This window comes from Lithobates pipiens, unplaced genomic scaffold (genome assembly GCF_037356315.1).
Source record: "Lithobates pipiens isolate NorthernLeopardFrog02 unplaced genomic scaffold, aLitPip1_a1.2 Scaffold_19, whole genome shotgun sequence".
NCBI lineage: Eukaryota > Metazoa > Chordata > Amphibia > Anura > Ranidae > Lithobates > Lithobates pipiens.
Window position 1 is genome coordinate 569,612,246 of NW_027507764.1, and position 16,934 is coordinate 569,629,179.

The window sequence follows — 16,934 nt, forward strand, 5'->3', positions numbered from 1 at the left end:
AAAAATCCATACCAGACCCTTTATCCGAGCACGCAACCTGGCAGGCCGCAGGAAAAGAGGGGGGGGACGAGAGAGCGCCCCCCCTCCCTCCTGAACCGTACCAGGCCACATGCCCTCAACATTGGGAGGATGCTTTGGGGGTCTGTGACCCCTCAAAGCACCTTGTCCCCATGTTTATGAGGACAAGGGCCTCATCCTCACAACCCTGGCCGGTGGTTGTAAGGGTCTGCGGGCGGGGGGCTTATCAGAATCTGGAAGCCCCCTTTAACAAGGGGACCCCCAGATCCCGCCCCCCCCTGTTTGAAATGGTAAGGGGGTACAATAGTACCCCTACCATTTCACAAAGAAAGTGTAAAAAATAGTTAAATAAGACAAACACACTTTTGAAAAATTCCTTTATTAAAAATAAAAAAAAATAAAAAAAAGAATTCCAGCTGTGGTAATCCACTCTTGCTATCCAGCGACAGACGGTCATCTCTCCAGCGATGTCTCATCTCATCCAGCGCAGCGAATCCATCCTTCTTCTGTCTCCACGGAGGAGACACTGCAAGGATTCCGGAGCCTGACATTTCTTATATACGGAGGGCCGGACCACCTCTGACGCAAGGGGAAACCCGGGGTTCCCTGTGACGTATGGGTGACCCCGCACCCCTTTGATGTAACACAGGCAGGTTTCCGTTACATCAGAGGGGGCGGGGTCACCCATACGTCACGGGGAACCCCGGGTTTCCCCTTGCGTCAGAGGGGGGCGGGATCAGGTGACGGGTGGCCCCACCCTCCGTATATAAGAAACGTCAGGCCGCCGGAATCCTTGCAGTGTCTCCTCCGCGGAGACAGAAGAAGGATGGATTCGCTGCACTGATTCAGATCAGCCATCGCTGGAGAGATGACCGTCCGTCGCTGGATAGCAAGAGTGGATTACCACCGCTGGAATCTTTTTTTTATATTTTTTTATTTTTAATAAAGGAATTTTCAAAAGTGTGTTTGTCTTATTTAACTATTTTTTACACTTTCTTTGTGAAATGGTAGGGGTACTTTGTACCCCCTTACCATTTCAAACGGGGGGCGGGATCTGGGGGTCCCCTTGTTAAAGGGGGCTTCCAGATTCTGATAAGCCCCCCGCCCGCAGACCCTCACAACCACCGGCCAGGGTTGTGAGGATGAGGCCCTTGTCCTCATCAACATGGGGACAAGGTGCTTTGAGGGGTCACAGACCCCCAAAAGCATCCTCCCAATGTTGAGGGCATGTGGCCTGGTACGGTTCAGGAGGGAGGGCGCTCTCTCGTCCCCCTCTCTTTTCCTGCGGCCTGCCAGGTTTGCGTGCTCGGATAAAAGGTCTGGTATGGATTTTTAGGGGGACCCCCACGTCAATTTTTTTTTACATTTGACGCGGGGTTCCCCTTAATATCCATACCAGACCTGAAGGGTCTGGTTATGGATATTTAGGGGGAACCCCACGTCAAATTTTTTCTTAAATTTGAGGCAGGGTTCCCCTTAATATCCATACCAGACCTGAAGGGCCTGGTAATTGAATTTGGGGGACCCCCACGCTTTTTTTTTTTTTTTTATCAATGACTTTGTCAACTACACTTTGTGCAGGGACAGTTCTAAGCATCAGAAACATGAGCCCCTTCACAGGCATACTAAAGACAACCCCCCCCCCTACGAAATTTAAAGGAATATTACACTTTTATTGTTTCACTTTAAATATTATTAAAATCACTGCTCCCGAAAAAACGGCAGTTTTTAAAACTTTTTTTTGCATTGATACATGTCCCCTGGGGCAGGATCCGGGTCCCCAAACACTTTTTAGGACAGTAACTTGCAAATTAGTCTTTACAATTAGCACTTTAGATTTTGAACGTTGGAGTCCCATAGACTTTAATAGGGTTCTAAAGTATGCTGTACACTAGCTCCATCGAATCTTCTTTATACATTCGACAGACACCATAAGCCTTCAAAGACAGATTCGATCATAATTCATGTGGATTTTCGGACGAATGCAATTTTTGAACGAAAAACGAAATAAATAAAAACGAATTTCGGGAGTAACTAAATAAATTAAGTTTTCGTACGAAAACGAAATTACGAAACGAAATATTTTACTCTGCACATGTCTAATACATATATATATATATATATATATATATATATATATATATATATATATATATATATATATATATATATATATATATATATATATATATATATATATTTATCACTAAGGTGTTTTTTGTTTTTTTAGTGTTATATTTTTATATTTTTTAGATTTATATACATTTTGGCATTGATATAGCATCTAGGGTGTATCTATTTGTTTAATTTTTATTTTAGAGCAGACTCATTTGCACTTTTTAAAAACAGTAAAAAGGTCAGTGGCTGTTCCTAATTGCTGGGGTGATAGTCTAGAATCCCTAAGCATTGGGGTTCAGTGGTCACTTATCTGAGACGACACTCCATGCCCCACACATCAGCTTCTCACTCAGATGGCAGAAGCTGTTTGGTCAGAATTATACACAAAATCAGTCCTGTACCACAGGATGAATAAAAAAAGCACACTTTAAATATTATTATTATTTATTTTTAATTTTTTTTGCTTTTAAAGTGAATTCCCAGAACTTGTGAAATATTCACTGTATCTGTAAAAATTTACAAGTGAAATTAAAATGAAAAGAAAAATACAATCAAACAGGAATTCAAAAACATTAAAAAACAAGCTCCTGGGTTCCAATTTTTTTATTTTATTTTTTGCATCGCGGCCCGACTCATCTTGCTGCTTCAGTATGATAAAACAGCAAACCTTTGCCAACTCAAAGCACGTTCCCTTCTGTATGACTGTGAAAAACACAAGGTTTGTTTGACAAGTCAACTGAGTAGAGGTAATATGAAAGCGACGTGGAAGTGTTCATTCAGTCCTCGGGTTTCTTCGGCTGGACAGGCTTAGCCAAAGATTCTGTTTGAAATAATATTTCTTAAGAAGCTTCCCGCTTCCGCCGAGCTCTGATGTGTTTGATCAAATCACGGTAAAAAGTTATGTTTGTACTCAGGTGTACAGAGCTTCAACTGATGTGATAAAGTCAACTCAATGTGGGGAGAGAATGAAAAGGGTGACATTAAAGAGGCAGATCGTGACTCAGAGCCTCCTGTTTCCTTCAGGAATATATAAGTCAGCCATCGCGATGTCTTTTAAGTGACAGACTTTCCATACTTACTGTAGATGTGGCGTTATGTGGCAGTTGGGAGCAACACGTGCCTCCGTGTTATGTCAGTTGATCAATTTTTCAACAAGAAAATCTGTTTTATAGTCTTGTGTGGATTGGAAACAATGGAACATAATGAGCAATTCAGATGCACCCAACTAACAATGTGCCAAATTTAAGCCACTCGGTCCATTGTGCACAGACCTCTTTTCAAGGCATTTTATGTGCTGATTTAACCACATATTTCCACACTACCGTGCCGCAATTGTGTACATGTGCACATTGAACTCAATGGGCGATTTTGAGTTTGAGAAGTTGTGAGAAGTTGTGCCACTTGTCAAACTCTGCATCTCAAGGTAAAAATACTGCAGATGTAATGCAAACCATCTGCCACGACATGTGTATAGCCCCATCTGGGTATTATTTTTCAGTACGGGTGGGTGATTGGGGGAAGGTGGCAAAACCAAGGCTCAGTTGGCTGTTTTTTCTGCCCCCCCTGATCCTCCCATTCGAAAGAGACTGAAATGCTTACTCTGATTGCACTGTACACTGTGAGTGTTCCTTCTCTTGATAGGGCAGTGTGAATGAGTGACTTGTACAGTACTACCTATGTGAACTGTATTGCCTCATGGCACTTTCTTGCCACCAGAGTCTATCTGTGGCTTTGTGTGGTCCTTTACCCTGTAAGGTCCTGACATGCTTACAAACACATACAACATTTACATACACATATTAAGGCCAATTTTTATTTTTTTTAGACAAGGTCTAATTAACCTACCAGCAGGTCTTTGGAGTGTGGGAGGAAACCAGAGTACCCAGAGGAAACCCACACAGGCACAGGGAGAACATGCAAACTCCAAGCAGATGGTGTTGTGGTCAGGATTTGAACCAGAGACCCTATTGCTGCTAGGTGAAAGTGCTAACCACTACACCACTGTGCTGCCCTTTGCTTGTGCGTATATTGTATTTGCAAATGTTGTGCATCTAAAAACTGTTATTAATGCAAATAGGTGACAGTAAATAAATATATATATATATATATATATATATATATATATATATATATATATTTGTTCATTTATTTTTTTAGGAAGTTGCTAAGTGTGCTGTGAAAAATAATTGGTAGGGTGTGCTGTGCGCATAACCCTTCCACATGCAACTCACTCAAAAAGCTAATTATAATATGGGGTGGTTGCCATTTTGGTTTAGCTGTATAAGTGTAAATAGGCCCCTAAGATACTTAATGTTTGCTGTACTATTGGAAAAAACATGCCGAGCGTGAAGTGTTGGGGCACTAGATATGCAATTGTTTGTTCCAGAGTAGTGACTCACCAAGGAGTAAAATAATAATAAGAATGACATCTAAGGAACTGGCACATTCAAGAACATTTGGGCACTGGCTTGATTTACTAAAGTTCTGTTTACAAGGGAAGCTGCGCTTTGCAAAAGGGAATTTTCCCCAAAGAGGTGAAGCTCTGTGGACTTCTGTCATCCAATCATGCGCAAGCAAAAATGATTGACTTATGTGTGTGTGATATCGGTCCGATAAAGATAAAAGTTGGTTTTGATGGATTTACTGTAAAGTAAATTTTCCTTCAAAGTAGTTGAAACATAGTATAGGTGGACCCTGTTTTGGTCTTAGGCTCCTACCTCTCTGATAGCGACAAAGGAAGTGCTTGCCAGATGTTAAATTGTTGGATGTGAACTGAGGAGCGCCTGGTACTAAAGTTCAACTCACTTGAAGAACTTTTTGAAACATTTTATGGCTAAGAGCATCAAATACAGTCAAAATGTTTCAGCTGGAAAAGCCTCCCACTTCTACAGGGCTTGAGGCTCAGCTGGCTGCTTATGTTGCTTTCAGGAGATGTTGGTCTTCAAAAAACCTTAACACAGGTCCCCTAGTGTATTCTGCAGTGATTTCATTAATATCGACTTCTCTAGCCCTGAAGAAAGTGAAGGCTTTATTTTTACCTGAAATACATTGTATGTATTTGATGCTCTTAACCTATAAATGTTTCAAAAAGTCCATCAAGTGAGATTAACTTTTGCTCCAGATGCTTGTAGGCAGGTGGTCTACTGTATTACATGTCAGTTATTTGGCTGCCCATTTCAGGGGAGAGGTGTAATGTTTTTGTCACCTTGCCTGAGCATGTTTGCAGGTTTTTCTGGGGTTCAGCCTCCCTCCCTTTAATTTTTAAATGGAAAGAGGTTCAAGTATCAAGGAGGATTGAGGGCTTTATAAAGAAGGAGAGCTTTTCTGAAGTCTGTGGAGACCTGTGGTCCACCATCAGAACACCAAGTCCCCTGGAAACCCGCAGCCATGGACATCTCCATTCTACAATTTATGGACTAATCTTCTGTAGGTACATTGGGGCAGCCACAGTTAGGAATAGTTAGGAAAAGGCTTTTTTTTTACATGTTGTGCATGTTGTGCCAAATCTACAGTAAAGTTGTTCAGCTGCCACAAGCTTGATCTGATGTTATTCAAAGGGGTACATGTTGGGTCTTGGCATATTCCTAAAGAACCTGGGTCTGTTAAAGCACAACAAGGTATGCTTAACACCAGTAGAAAATGTTAAATCGCAAGGCAAGGACCAGGAGGAAGTTGCCATGAGTAACCCTAAGGAAGAACAGCTACAGAAACCAGTCATTGGCATGGTACCTGGTTAGGTAACAGGTCCTCTGGTAGCGAGGGGGGCAATGTTCTGACTCCCTAGCTTTGCGTCTCCTCTGGTCACCAGGAGCAGACCAGCATTATCAGATCTAAGGCCTGATCATTAGGTATGGGAACTAAAGAGTTAACAAATATGCATGGGTCCCACCATGTGCTCAGAGGGACTACAGCCTGTTACTGGAAGTGAGGTTCCATTGGTACACTGGACTGGTGGAGTGGGCATTGGCTCTGCATGTCCACCAGAATGCATCACAGGTAAAAGTGTGCAGTGTCATGGGACAGAACATCTCAAAGAGGAACTCTGTATATTATTACTGCACACAAGTGTCTCGTCTCTGAGCCGGGGACTGCCTTAATTTATGATTCTGCACATGACCACAGCCTCCACATGGTCCTGGGCATTGGTGACCATGCCTTCAGGCAAGCTGTTACCCCACGTGCATGGGCACAGATAGACTCCACCCACACGCTCCTCAGTACACATCCTAGAATGTAGGCAGTCTTTGTAGAGTGAACCACATTTACTAAGCCCTGGCGCAAATTTTCCTGCAAAGTGCAGCTTCCCTTGCAAAGTGAACAGCTTATTTTCCTTAAGTAAATCAACCCCCCGTATCTTCATACTGAAGGGTTCCATTTAGGCAGGACAAACCAAAAAAACAAAAGAAAACACTAGCCCTCTCTATGCTAAAAGAAGAAAAAAAAAAAACACTAGTGCTCTGCTTTTCTCACCACTGGCCTTTTGCACTGGTTCTCTCTGTTTGTATTTTTACATTTAAATGGTAGCGCGCCTTTAAGGGTTTTTTTTTTTTTTAGCCAATACACACTGCCCTAAAATACTTGCAATTGGTATTGGAGAGTTGGCTAAAAGAACACTCCAAATGGTAATTAGAAGTAAATGATGGCCTTTCGATGTCAAGTTCAGATAGAACATAGCTAAGGGCCCGGGTAATCAGACATATGTCACTTATTGTCATCTATAATCAAACACGATGCCATTTGCACATAATGAGCCTAATCAGGCAGTTGTATTGTCAGCGAAATGCATAATATGATAACATCTCAATCATCTCTCGGGGATATTTGACGAGGTGTGATTAAGAGCAACCAGTTAGCTCGCTCTTTCGCAGGCTTACCGATGCTGCGCACTTCGATATTATATTTAAACAAAGACGAGCAATACTAGACATTTCCCACTTACATTATTACAGGAACAAAACTTTGCATTAATATTTCATGTCATCTTAGCAGCACCTTCTCTCTTTTAATGTATATACATAATCATATGCATTCAACTGCCCAAGAGCAATTTTTAAATGGATATAAAGCCTGCCCCCTAAAATAAGAATGAATAATGTACTGTAAAAGTGTACACATCCAGTTATAAGAATAAGAGCAGTGGTTCTGGATGTATATTACAAGAAAGTGAAACAGCATTAGAAGTGATGACTAATGCCCTGTACACACGGTCGGAAATTCAGATGGAAACAGTCTGATCGGATTATGTTGTCGGAAAATCTGATCATGTGTGGGCTCTATCGGACTTTTTGCGTCAGAAATTCAGACGGAAAAAGTTTGAGAGCTCGATCTAAACTTTTCCGACAACAAAATCCGATCAGACTTTTTCTGATCGTTTGTAGAGAATTTCCGATGGACAAAGTGCTACGCATGCTCAGAATAAATTACGAGATGAAAGCTATTGGCTACTGGCCTCTACGTAGTCCCGTCATACACAACGAACGTCATCGCGTTTAGAACGATCGGATTTTCTGACAACTTTGTCCGACCGTGTTTGAATACTACATCCCCCAGGACTGTGACGTCACAAGGGGTGGGGTCACCATGTGACATCACCCGGTAACCCCTCCCCTTATGCCTATATAAGTCGCTGCGCACCATGTCCATGGCATTACACCGGGAGAGAGCGTCATGTCAACATCTGAAGAACAGAAGAAGGAAGAAGAAGAAGACGGCTACGATGAAGTAGAAAGCCGGGATCCTCTGCTAGCAAAAGAGCAAAAAAAGAGTAGAAGATAGTGGAGGAGCCTGGCGAGAAGAACCAGAAAGCGCAGAGAAGTTGGAAGAAGACCCCCGGTGTTGGAAGAAGACCCCCAGAGCTTTTTTAATAAGCTACTTTAAAAGCCTATGTAGTATGTTTTTTTATTGACACTTTTTCCCTCAGGTGAATGGGTAGGGGTACGATGTACCCAATACTCATTCACATAGGGTGGAGGGCTGGGATCTGGGGGCCCCCTTATTAAAGGGGGCTCCCGGATCCTGATAAGCCCCCCACCTGCAGACCCCGACAACCAACGGCCAGGGTTGTCGGGAAGAGGCCCTTGTCCTCATCAACATGGGGACAAGGTGCTTTGGGGTGGGGGGGCCACAGGGAGCCCCCTTCCCAAAAGCACCTACCCCCCCATGTTGAGGGCATGCGGCCTGGTACAGTTCAGGAGGGGGGGCGCTCGCTTGGATAAGGGTCTGGAATTTTTTTCAGCGTGGGGGTTACCCTTAAAACCCATATAAGGCAACAGGGCTCACAAGGTGTCAATCTCTAGTCCCGTCGTACCTGAAGTCATGTTCAAAATGAACGGACTTTAGTCTGTGTGTGGGCAAGTCTGTTCATTTGGAAAGTCCGGCGGACTAGCATACAGACAAGCGGATTTTCCACTCGAAAGCCGAATCCAGCGGACAATTTTGAGTCAACTCTTCTTTCTAAGTCCACCGGACTTTTGGGAAGAAAAAGTCCACTGGAGCTCACCCAAATTTGAATTGTCCGGTGGACACCGGATAGTCCGATCGTGTGTACGCGGCAAAAGCGCTCCCTTAATCTTTTTGAGCAGTGTATATATGGCCTAAGAACGGGAAGCAATTAATAAGCTTTTGGACCCAATTTGAAGATCCATGGTATGCTGGAGGCATATGCTTTGACTTACAGTTATGATACAGGTTCCTGGTTACTTCAGGCCATATCCAGGAACCCGTACAATGGTAATATTCCACTTGGTTTACATAGGTATGAGGTAGTGCACTGGACACAGAGTTTCACAGTTATCAAAATGTGGACAATATCCAGAGCCCAATCGATCCGTATTTGGCAGCTTACCACAAAGACAAGGACCCTTAGCAGGCCACTGTGAACATCGACACTGGCTTTTGTGTATAACATTATCTGCCTGCAGATCTGCTTAGGAGTAAATTTGAGTCCATTTTAAATTCTGCCATTTCACCCAACCCCGATGAAAAGAGATAGTGTGGACCCCCTGAAATGCTTTGGCTGTCCTTTGCCCTGCTTGTTGAATCCATTTGAACAATAAAGATGTTGAACTGCTAAGGTTTTTAATGTTGTGCTCTCTTATGCCGCATACACAGAAAAAGTCAGACGGAAGCTTTTCATCGTATATTCCAATCGTGTGTATACCTCATACTTTTTTTAATGAAAATTCTGGCAGAAATAGAAATAGAACATGTTTTAGATATTTCAGACGGAACCAATTCCTATCTGGAAAACTGCTCATCTGTATGCTGTTCCGATGGACCAAAAACGACGCATGCGCTGAAGCAAGTATGGGACGGAGGCAATTGGCTACTGGCTATTGAACTTCCTTTTTCTAGTCCTGTCGTACATGTTGTACGTCTCCGTGTTCTTAACGATTGGACTTTGATGTGATCGTGTGTACGCAAGGCAGTTTCAGCAGAACTCCGTCTGAAAACCTTCAGAGTTTATTCTGATGGGAAAACCGGTCGTATGTACGCAGAATTAGACCTATTACATTACAATACATGGGTAAGTCACATATGCCCAGATTGATAGGTCCTATATGATTGTTTATAAATACAGGATATGAGATGAAAAAAGGAATCAGAAGCAGCAAAGAGCTGACTGATTTGGAAAGTCAAAATATAACCAAATTATATAATCATATTTTCCTTCACTTCCCGTCCCTCAGCCAAAGCAAGAAGTGAAAAGAGAGCCTTAAAAAATGAGGGTTGTCTCCAGAACTAGGGTCCCAGTTAGAAAATTTGCCCTCTATTCCTGTTCTGTGACCACCCAAAATTTGGGATTCTCTTTCATTGTCAGTGATAAAGATAAACTGGACAATTTAAATTATGAGTTTTCCTAATGGGGGGATACAAACACCTATAAAAACCTGACAACCTGTTCCAATCCATCTCCACTTTACCTAAAACTAAGTTATGCCTTTAGCTGTACAGGAGGGCCCTGCTTGTAGAGCTTACATTCTAAAGGGAGGGGGTGGTGGTACAAAAAAAGGTAATAGCTGCAGAGAATGTTTTGATGGGGGTGGCTCTGGGACAGTTAGGTGGGTGTGGGATAGGCTTCCCTGAATAAATGAGTTTTTAGGGATCTCCTAAAGGTGGACAGGGTAGGGACTGATCAGATATACTGGGTCAGGGAGTTCCAGAGGATGGGAAAGGCTCTGGAGAAGTCTTGAAGGTGAGCATGGGAGGAGATAACAAGGGAGCTAGAGAGCAAGAGCTCCTGGGAGGAGCAGAGGGGACGATTTGGGCGATATCTGCAGATGAGGTTGGTGATGTAGATGGGGGCGATGTTGTGAATTGTATGTTAGGGTTAGCATTTTTAATTTTACACAGTGGGGTAGGGGGAGCCAGTGAAGGGATTGGCAGAGAGGAGCAGCAGTCATGGTCATTAGTGAGGTGTATTAGTCTAGCAGCAGAATTCATAATAGACTGGAGGGGGATAGCCTGCTTAAGGGTAGGCCATTAAGGAGAGAGTTGCAGTAGTCATGGGGGGAAATAATCAAGGAGTGAAAAAGTTGCTTTGTGGTGTCATTAGTCAGGAAGGGTTGAATTTTGGAGATGTTGTGGAGGTTAAGGCGGCAGGATTTAGCTAGTGATTGGATATGGGGGCTGAAGGAGAGGCCAGAGTCAAGGATTACACCCAGGACCCTGGCATGTGTGGAGGAACCAATGGTTGTGTTGTTGACATTAATGGTGAAGTCACAGGGGGGGACCATGAAGGAGGAAATATAACAAGCTCAATTTTAGAAAGATAGTTTGAGTTTGAGGAAGTGGTGTGACAACCATATTGATATGTCATTCAGTAAGTTTGAGATCCATGAGGAGATCGAGGGGGTGAATTGAGGAATGGAGAGATATATCTGGGTGTCGTCAGCATAGAGGTGGTATTGGAAGCCATGGGAGGTTATCAGCTGGCCCAGGGAAGAGGTATAGAGTGAGAATAGGAGAGGCCCAAGGACGGAGCCTTGGGATAGCCCAACCGAAAGAGGAAAGGGAGTGGAGGAGATGGAGTTGTAAGTGACACTGAAAGTGCACTGAGATAGGTAGGAGGAGAACCAGGATACAGCAGACTCACGGAAGCCAAGGGAGTGTAATTTGCTGATGAGGAGCAGGTGGTCAACTATGTCAAAGGCAGCAGAGAGATCTAAAAGTATGAGTATGGAGTAGTGCCCATAGGTTTTAGCAGTTAGTAGGTCATTGGTGAGTTTTAGTAGGGCAGTTTCAGTAGACTGTTGTGGGCAGAAGCCAGACTATAGGGAGTCAAGAAGGTTGTAGTCCATGAGGTAGCTACTCATTTGGTCATGGACAAGGCGCTCGATGAGCTCGGAGGCAAACAGGAAGCCAGGAGATGGGTCTTAAGTTATTCAAACAAGTGGGGTCTAGTGAGGTTTTTTGAGTATGAGGATAACCAATGCATGTTTAAGCAGGGAAGGAAAGGTGCCAGAGGAGAGGGAGAGGTTGAAGATGTGGGCTAGGGAGTTTAGGATAGAGTGGGAAGGTGGTCGCAGTAATTGAGAGGGGACAGGGTCCAGGGGACAGGTAGTAAGGTGGGCCATGGAGAGGAGTTTATCAACTTCATCTGTGGTTACTGGGCAAAAGGAGGAGAGTATTGAGCGTGGTGTTGGACTCGATGTGTTGGGTAGGGGAGGAATTTGAATGCTGGATATCTCCTTGCGAATTGTGTTGATTTTGCTATTGAAATGGTTGGCAATCTGTTGAGCGGTAAGCAAGTTTGTGGATGGGGGCAATGGGGGGTGAAGTAAGGAATTAAGGGTAGAAAAGAGTTGGCGAGGTTTGGATGAGAGGGTTTTGATGGGTGTGTTGTAATAGGTTTGTTTAGCAGTGTGGAGGCAGGAGTTGTATTTGAGAAGGGCAGATTTGTAGAGGGTAAAATCTTGCAGGGATTTAGATTTATGCCATGCTCGCTCAAGAGCACGCCTGTGTCTCTTGAGACTTCTGGTGTCATCTGTTTGCCAGGGTTGTGGCAGACGGGGCCTGGTTCTGCATGTAGAAAGTGGAGCAAGTATGTCTAGGGAGGATGACAACGTGTTGTTGTAGATGGAAGTCGTTTTTAAGTTTCCTAAATTTTTTCAAATTTCTTCAAATTTGCTTATCCGTGAAGTACTGGAAATCTTAAATGGCTTGATAGTCTAAGGATCAGAAAACAATGTGCCGTTCTGTGAAAATATCGGAATTAGGATCACATGATACAAAAATACAGGGGAACTGGGATACAGATCAGGAAAGGAAACACAGCCAATCAGGCCCCAGCAATCCCAGATCAACAATAACACTAAAAATATTCAGAGGGTTTGCAAATATCAGGCATATAGATATTAGACATGTGCAATTAGTTTTGTTCCGGAATTCGTTATTTAACGAATTTGGACAAATTCATCCATTCGTAAATATCCAAATTAACGAAAACTCGTTTAACAAATTTTTCGGAATATTCGTAAATATGAATATTAAAAAGTTCATAAATTCAAAAATTTGTAAATTGGTAAATTTGAAATTTGAAAATCCGAAATCCAAAAACCCAAAAATGTGAAAATCTGAAATAATAACTAACTAATAATAAGTTAACCATTACTAACTAAATGTGGCTGTTAGTGAACGTAGCGAATACAAATTTATCTGAAGTTATGAATTATTCAAAATAACGAATGCCGTATCTAAACGAATGGAATGTAACAAATTAATAATAAATAATAATAATTAAAACTTTTTATTATTATATATTATTAATTTGTTCTGTTTCATTTGTTTAATCGCGGCATTCGTAATTTGTAACTTTTGATAAATTCGTATTCGTTACGTTCAACTAACTTGAAAGGAAATTCCAAGACCTATAATTTAATAGTTAGTTGGTTATTCTTTAGAATTTTCGAAATTTACGAATTTTCTAATTTACGAATTGCAATCACAACGAATGATCTTAAAATGAAAAAACAAAACAAAAAAAACAAACGAATGAAATGAAAATGAACAAATAGATATAGACAGAATGAGTTAACAGAGCAAATCAGAACAGACAGTCACTAACCAGAGAGAAAAAGAAGGGATGGGAATTTACACACACAGATCTCGGATTTCACTCTGTCATGAGCGATTGCGGGTGCCCGGCAGTCATCGTGTCCGCCGGGCACTCGTATTGGCTCTGGCTCAGCTTTCAGTGCTGTCACACTTTGAATGACAATTGTGCGGTCATGCAACACTGTACCGAAACAAATTTTTATAATTTTCTTTCCACAAATAGAGCTTTCTTTTGGTGGTATTTGATCACCTCTGGGGTTTTTATTTTTTGCTAAACAAACTATAAACTCTTGTTTTCTCCTTCACTGATGGGCACTGATGAGATGGCACTGATGGGCACTGATAAGGAGGCACTAATATGTAAAATTGAGGGGCACTGATAGACTACACTGATATGCAGCACTGATGGGTACTGATAGGTGGCATTGATGGTCATTAATAGGTGGCACTTATATGCGGCACTGATGGGCACTAACAGATGGCACTGATAGGCAGCACTGATGAGGAGGTACTGATGGACCTTACTGATGGGCACTGATTGGCATCTGTGAAGGGCACTGACAGGCATTTTTGATGGGCACTGATTGGCACATTGATGGAAACTGGTTGGTAATTTTGGTGGGCACTCATTGAGATTTGGGTGGGCACTGATTGGCATTGTGGTGGGCAACTCTGATGGGGCTGCGCTGATAATCAATGTGCTGATTATCAGTGCACACCCTCCCTCTGACAGTAGAGCCGTCGATCGGCTCACCCGGTCAGCACGAACCGAGGAAAGACAATTACTGGCACTTCCTGGTCCACGCTGTGATCAGCTGTGAGGGTCACAGCTGGTCACGTGGTAAAGAGTGACACACCACACCACAGATCACTGCGCTGCATGCCCCCGTGGGCACGTTGTGGCCTGTCATCCTGCTTGATGTCATATGATGCCCAGTCAGGATAACTGAACCACCTCCCAGCCGTCATTCTGCCATAGGCCGGGGCGGGAAGTGGTTAAAGAACCTGCGTGTATTTCCTTATATCTTGTGAGTGTTATTCAGCTTGTGCAATAAATTGTACCTTTTAATACTACACTTAGCCCCTGTACACACGGTCGGAGATTTCCACAACCAAATCCGTCGGATTCTGCCCGTCGGATTTTATCCGTCGGATCTTGTCCGAAACTGTTGCATACACACGGTCGGACAAAGTTGGAGAAAAATCCGATCTTTCAGAACGTGATGACGTAATTTCGTTACGATGGGACTACATTCAGGCTAGTAGCCAATAGCTTTGATGTAGGAATTTGATCTGAGCATGCGTGGCACTTGGCCCGATCAAAATGCTCTACACATGATCGGATTAGGTCCAACCGGCCCAGTTGGTCGGGAAATATTTCCAACATGTTGGAAAATTGGGTCCGACGGAGATTCGGACGGAATCAGTCCGATGCATACCACACACAGTCGGATTATCCGACGACACGGTCCGATAGGACACATTCTGACGGATTCTCCGACCGTGTGTACAAGGCTTTTGGTGTGCCTCCCTCCCATTTCCTTTTCTGTTGTTTCTTAAAGAGTCCTGGGACACATCCTGGGGATGGCTGCTACCTAAATCTTTTTTTATCCCCTTTTATTAAATCTTCTGGACTAAAAATACTGTATAATAATATTAAGTACTACACAGACCTTCCTGCTATTGTGGTACAAGCATCTACTTGCTGTGCGCCGGTGTGGTTTTACTTTTTTTTTACTGCCGGCTGTAGCCTGTGGTGCTGACTGAGTGACAGGGCCACCCAACAGGGTGGTTGTACAGCAGTCAATCAGTAGATTGACTGCTGTACAACCTCCCTGCCCAGACACAGATCAAAATTTGGCTGGTCCCTGCTGAACTGGCCAAATTTAAGTCCACATATGGCCAGCTTAAAGTGGAGGGCCACCCTGAAAAAAAAAATACATTAAAAATTAGAAAAAAATCAGAAAAAAAATGATTTTTATTTTTGTTTAACTTACCAGAAATGCCTGTTGCTAGGCACATCATCCTAATCTGCCTCTTCCTCCTCCGCGGAGATCTTCTGGTCTTCTCTCCTCCGTGCGGCGTCTTCTGGGTAATGGGTCGCGCTGTGTTCATGGAACTGTGTGTTCCAGAACACAGCGCGCCCCATGCACAAAGCGCTGCACGACTCGCGCATGTGCAGTAGGAAGCGGGCAGTGAAGCCGCAAGGCTCCACTGCCTGTTTCCCTTAGCCAAAATGGCGGCGCCGGGACCCGAGACTGAGGGACGGGTTAGCCTCGGCGGCCGACATCGCGGGCGCCCTGGACAGGTAAGTGCTTATTAATAGTCAGCAGCTACAGTGTTTGCAGCTGCTGACTTTTAATTATTTTTTTTTTTTTAAACCGGCCCTCCTCTTTAAGACTGTTTGCCAAAACACATAAGCTTCTCTAGAGGTAATTTTACCAGTTGTCCTAATAAAATCTATGTTTTAGCGAGGGCATATCTTGAGTGTGAGCCTTTCTGTCTTGTGTCACTTTAGTCACTTATTGGAGACCTCTACACCTAAGGTGTGCCTGTCTTTGGAGGTGGAGTGTAGGATGACTTTAAGCAATTGGTCAAACTTACTTTGCAATGTTCTTTAGAACAGTGGTCCCCAACCTTCTCGGCACCAGGGTGTCAGGGCTGGCTTAGCCCTTCCTTCTCTGGGCTGTCCGCTCAGCTGTTGGCAAATTGCCAGCTCTCTTCTCTCTCCACAGTTAACAGCTGTTCCTGATGATGCTCGTCTGACCTGCCTACTTAAAGCCTTCCAGCTCACTTCACCTCTGCCTTCACCTTGGTCACATTACTAGAAACCATCTCCTGCGGTTTGCTTAAAGACTGGCTTGCTGACATCCCTTCTGGCTCCTTATCCCTTTAGCCTTTCGCTCTACTTGGATCCCTGACCTCTGGCCTGGCTGACTACCTGATCTGGTTACTGGACTCTGGCTATGCTTGACTACGCTTTTTCTATTTACCTTTTTATTTTTATTAATAAACAAGTGTGATTTAATTATACTTCTGTCTCAGTCTGATTCATGGTTTCTGACACAGGGATCACCTGAAGACCATAGAAGACAACCCCGTCATGGACCATCAGTAATGGGGATGCAGGTTGTTCCAGGAGGGATGGGGGGTTTGCAGTCTGTCATTTGAAGTCAGCTCAGTGTATAGGCCCCCAGGACATGGTTCTCTATCTCTGTCTCTCCGATAGACCTCACTGGTTTACGGTTCTCACCAGTGCTCTATGATAATCTTGTCCCCAGCCTGGCTCTCCTCCCTTCCCTTCTCTGCCTTTACATCCTTTTCCTCATCTCTCTTCCTCTTCTTTCCGTGTTTTGCCATCATGACCACAGAGAGGGAAGAGAGAAGTGTAGCTGGGAGAAGGGGAGCGGGTGACCTCTGGTGATTGGAGGGTAGCAATGCAGATTGTGATGGCTCGCTCGCATGATGCCCACCCATTAGTCCATAGACTGGGAATTGGGGACCTCTGCTTTAGAATGTACACTGAGGTGGAATTTTGCATCTCAATGTACAGTCTGAATGTACAGATCCACATGCACATGCATGGAAGTGACTTCATTCCAGCCCGGCCAATCAAAATGGAAGATCCGAAACCTAGAAGAAGACTGGGTGAAGACGTTTGCGCAGGTGTGGAAACAAGTAAAGTTGAGTTTAGTTCTACTGTAAGGTAAATATTACTCTGTGGTTAGCCCACACCCTAGTTG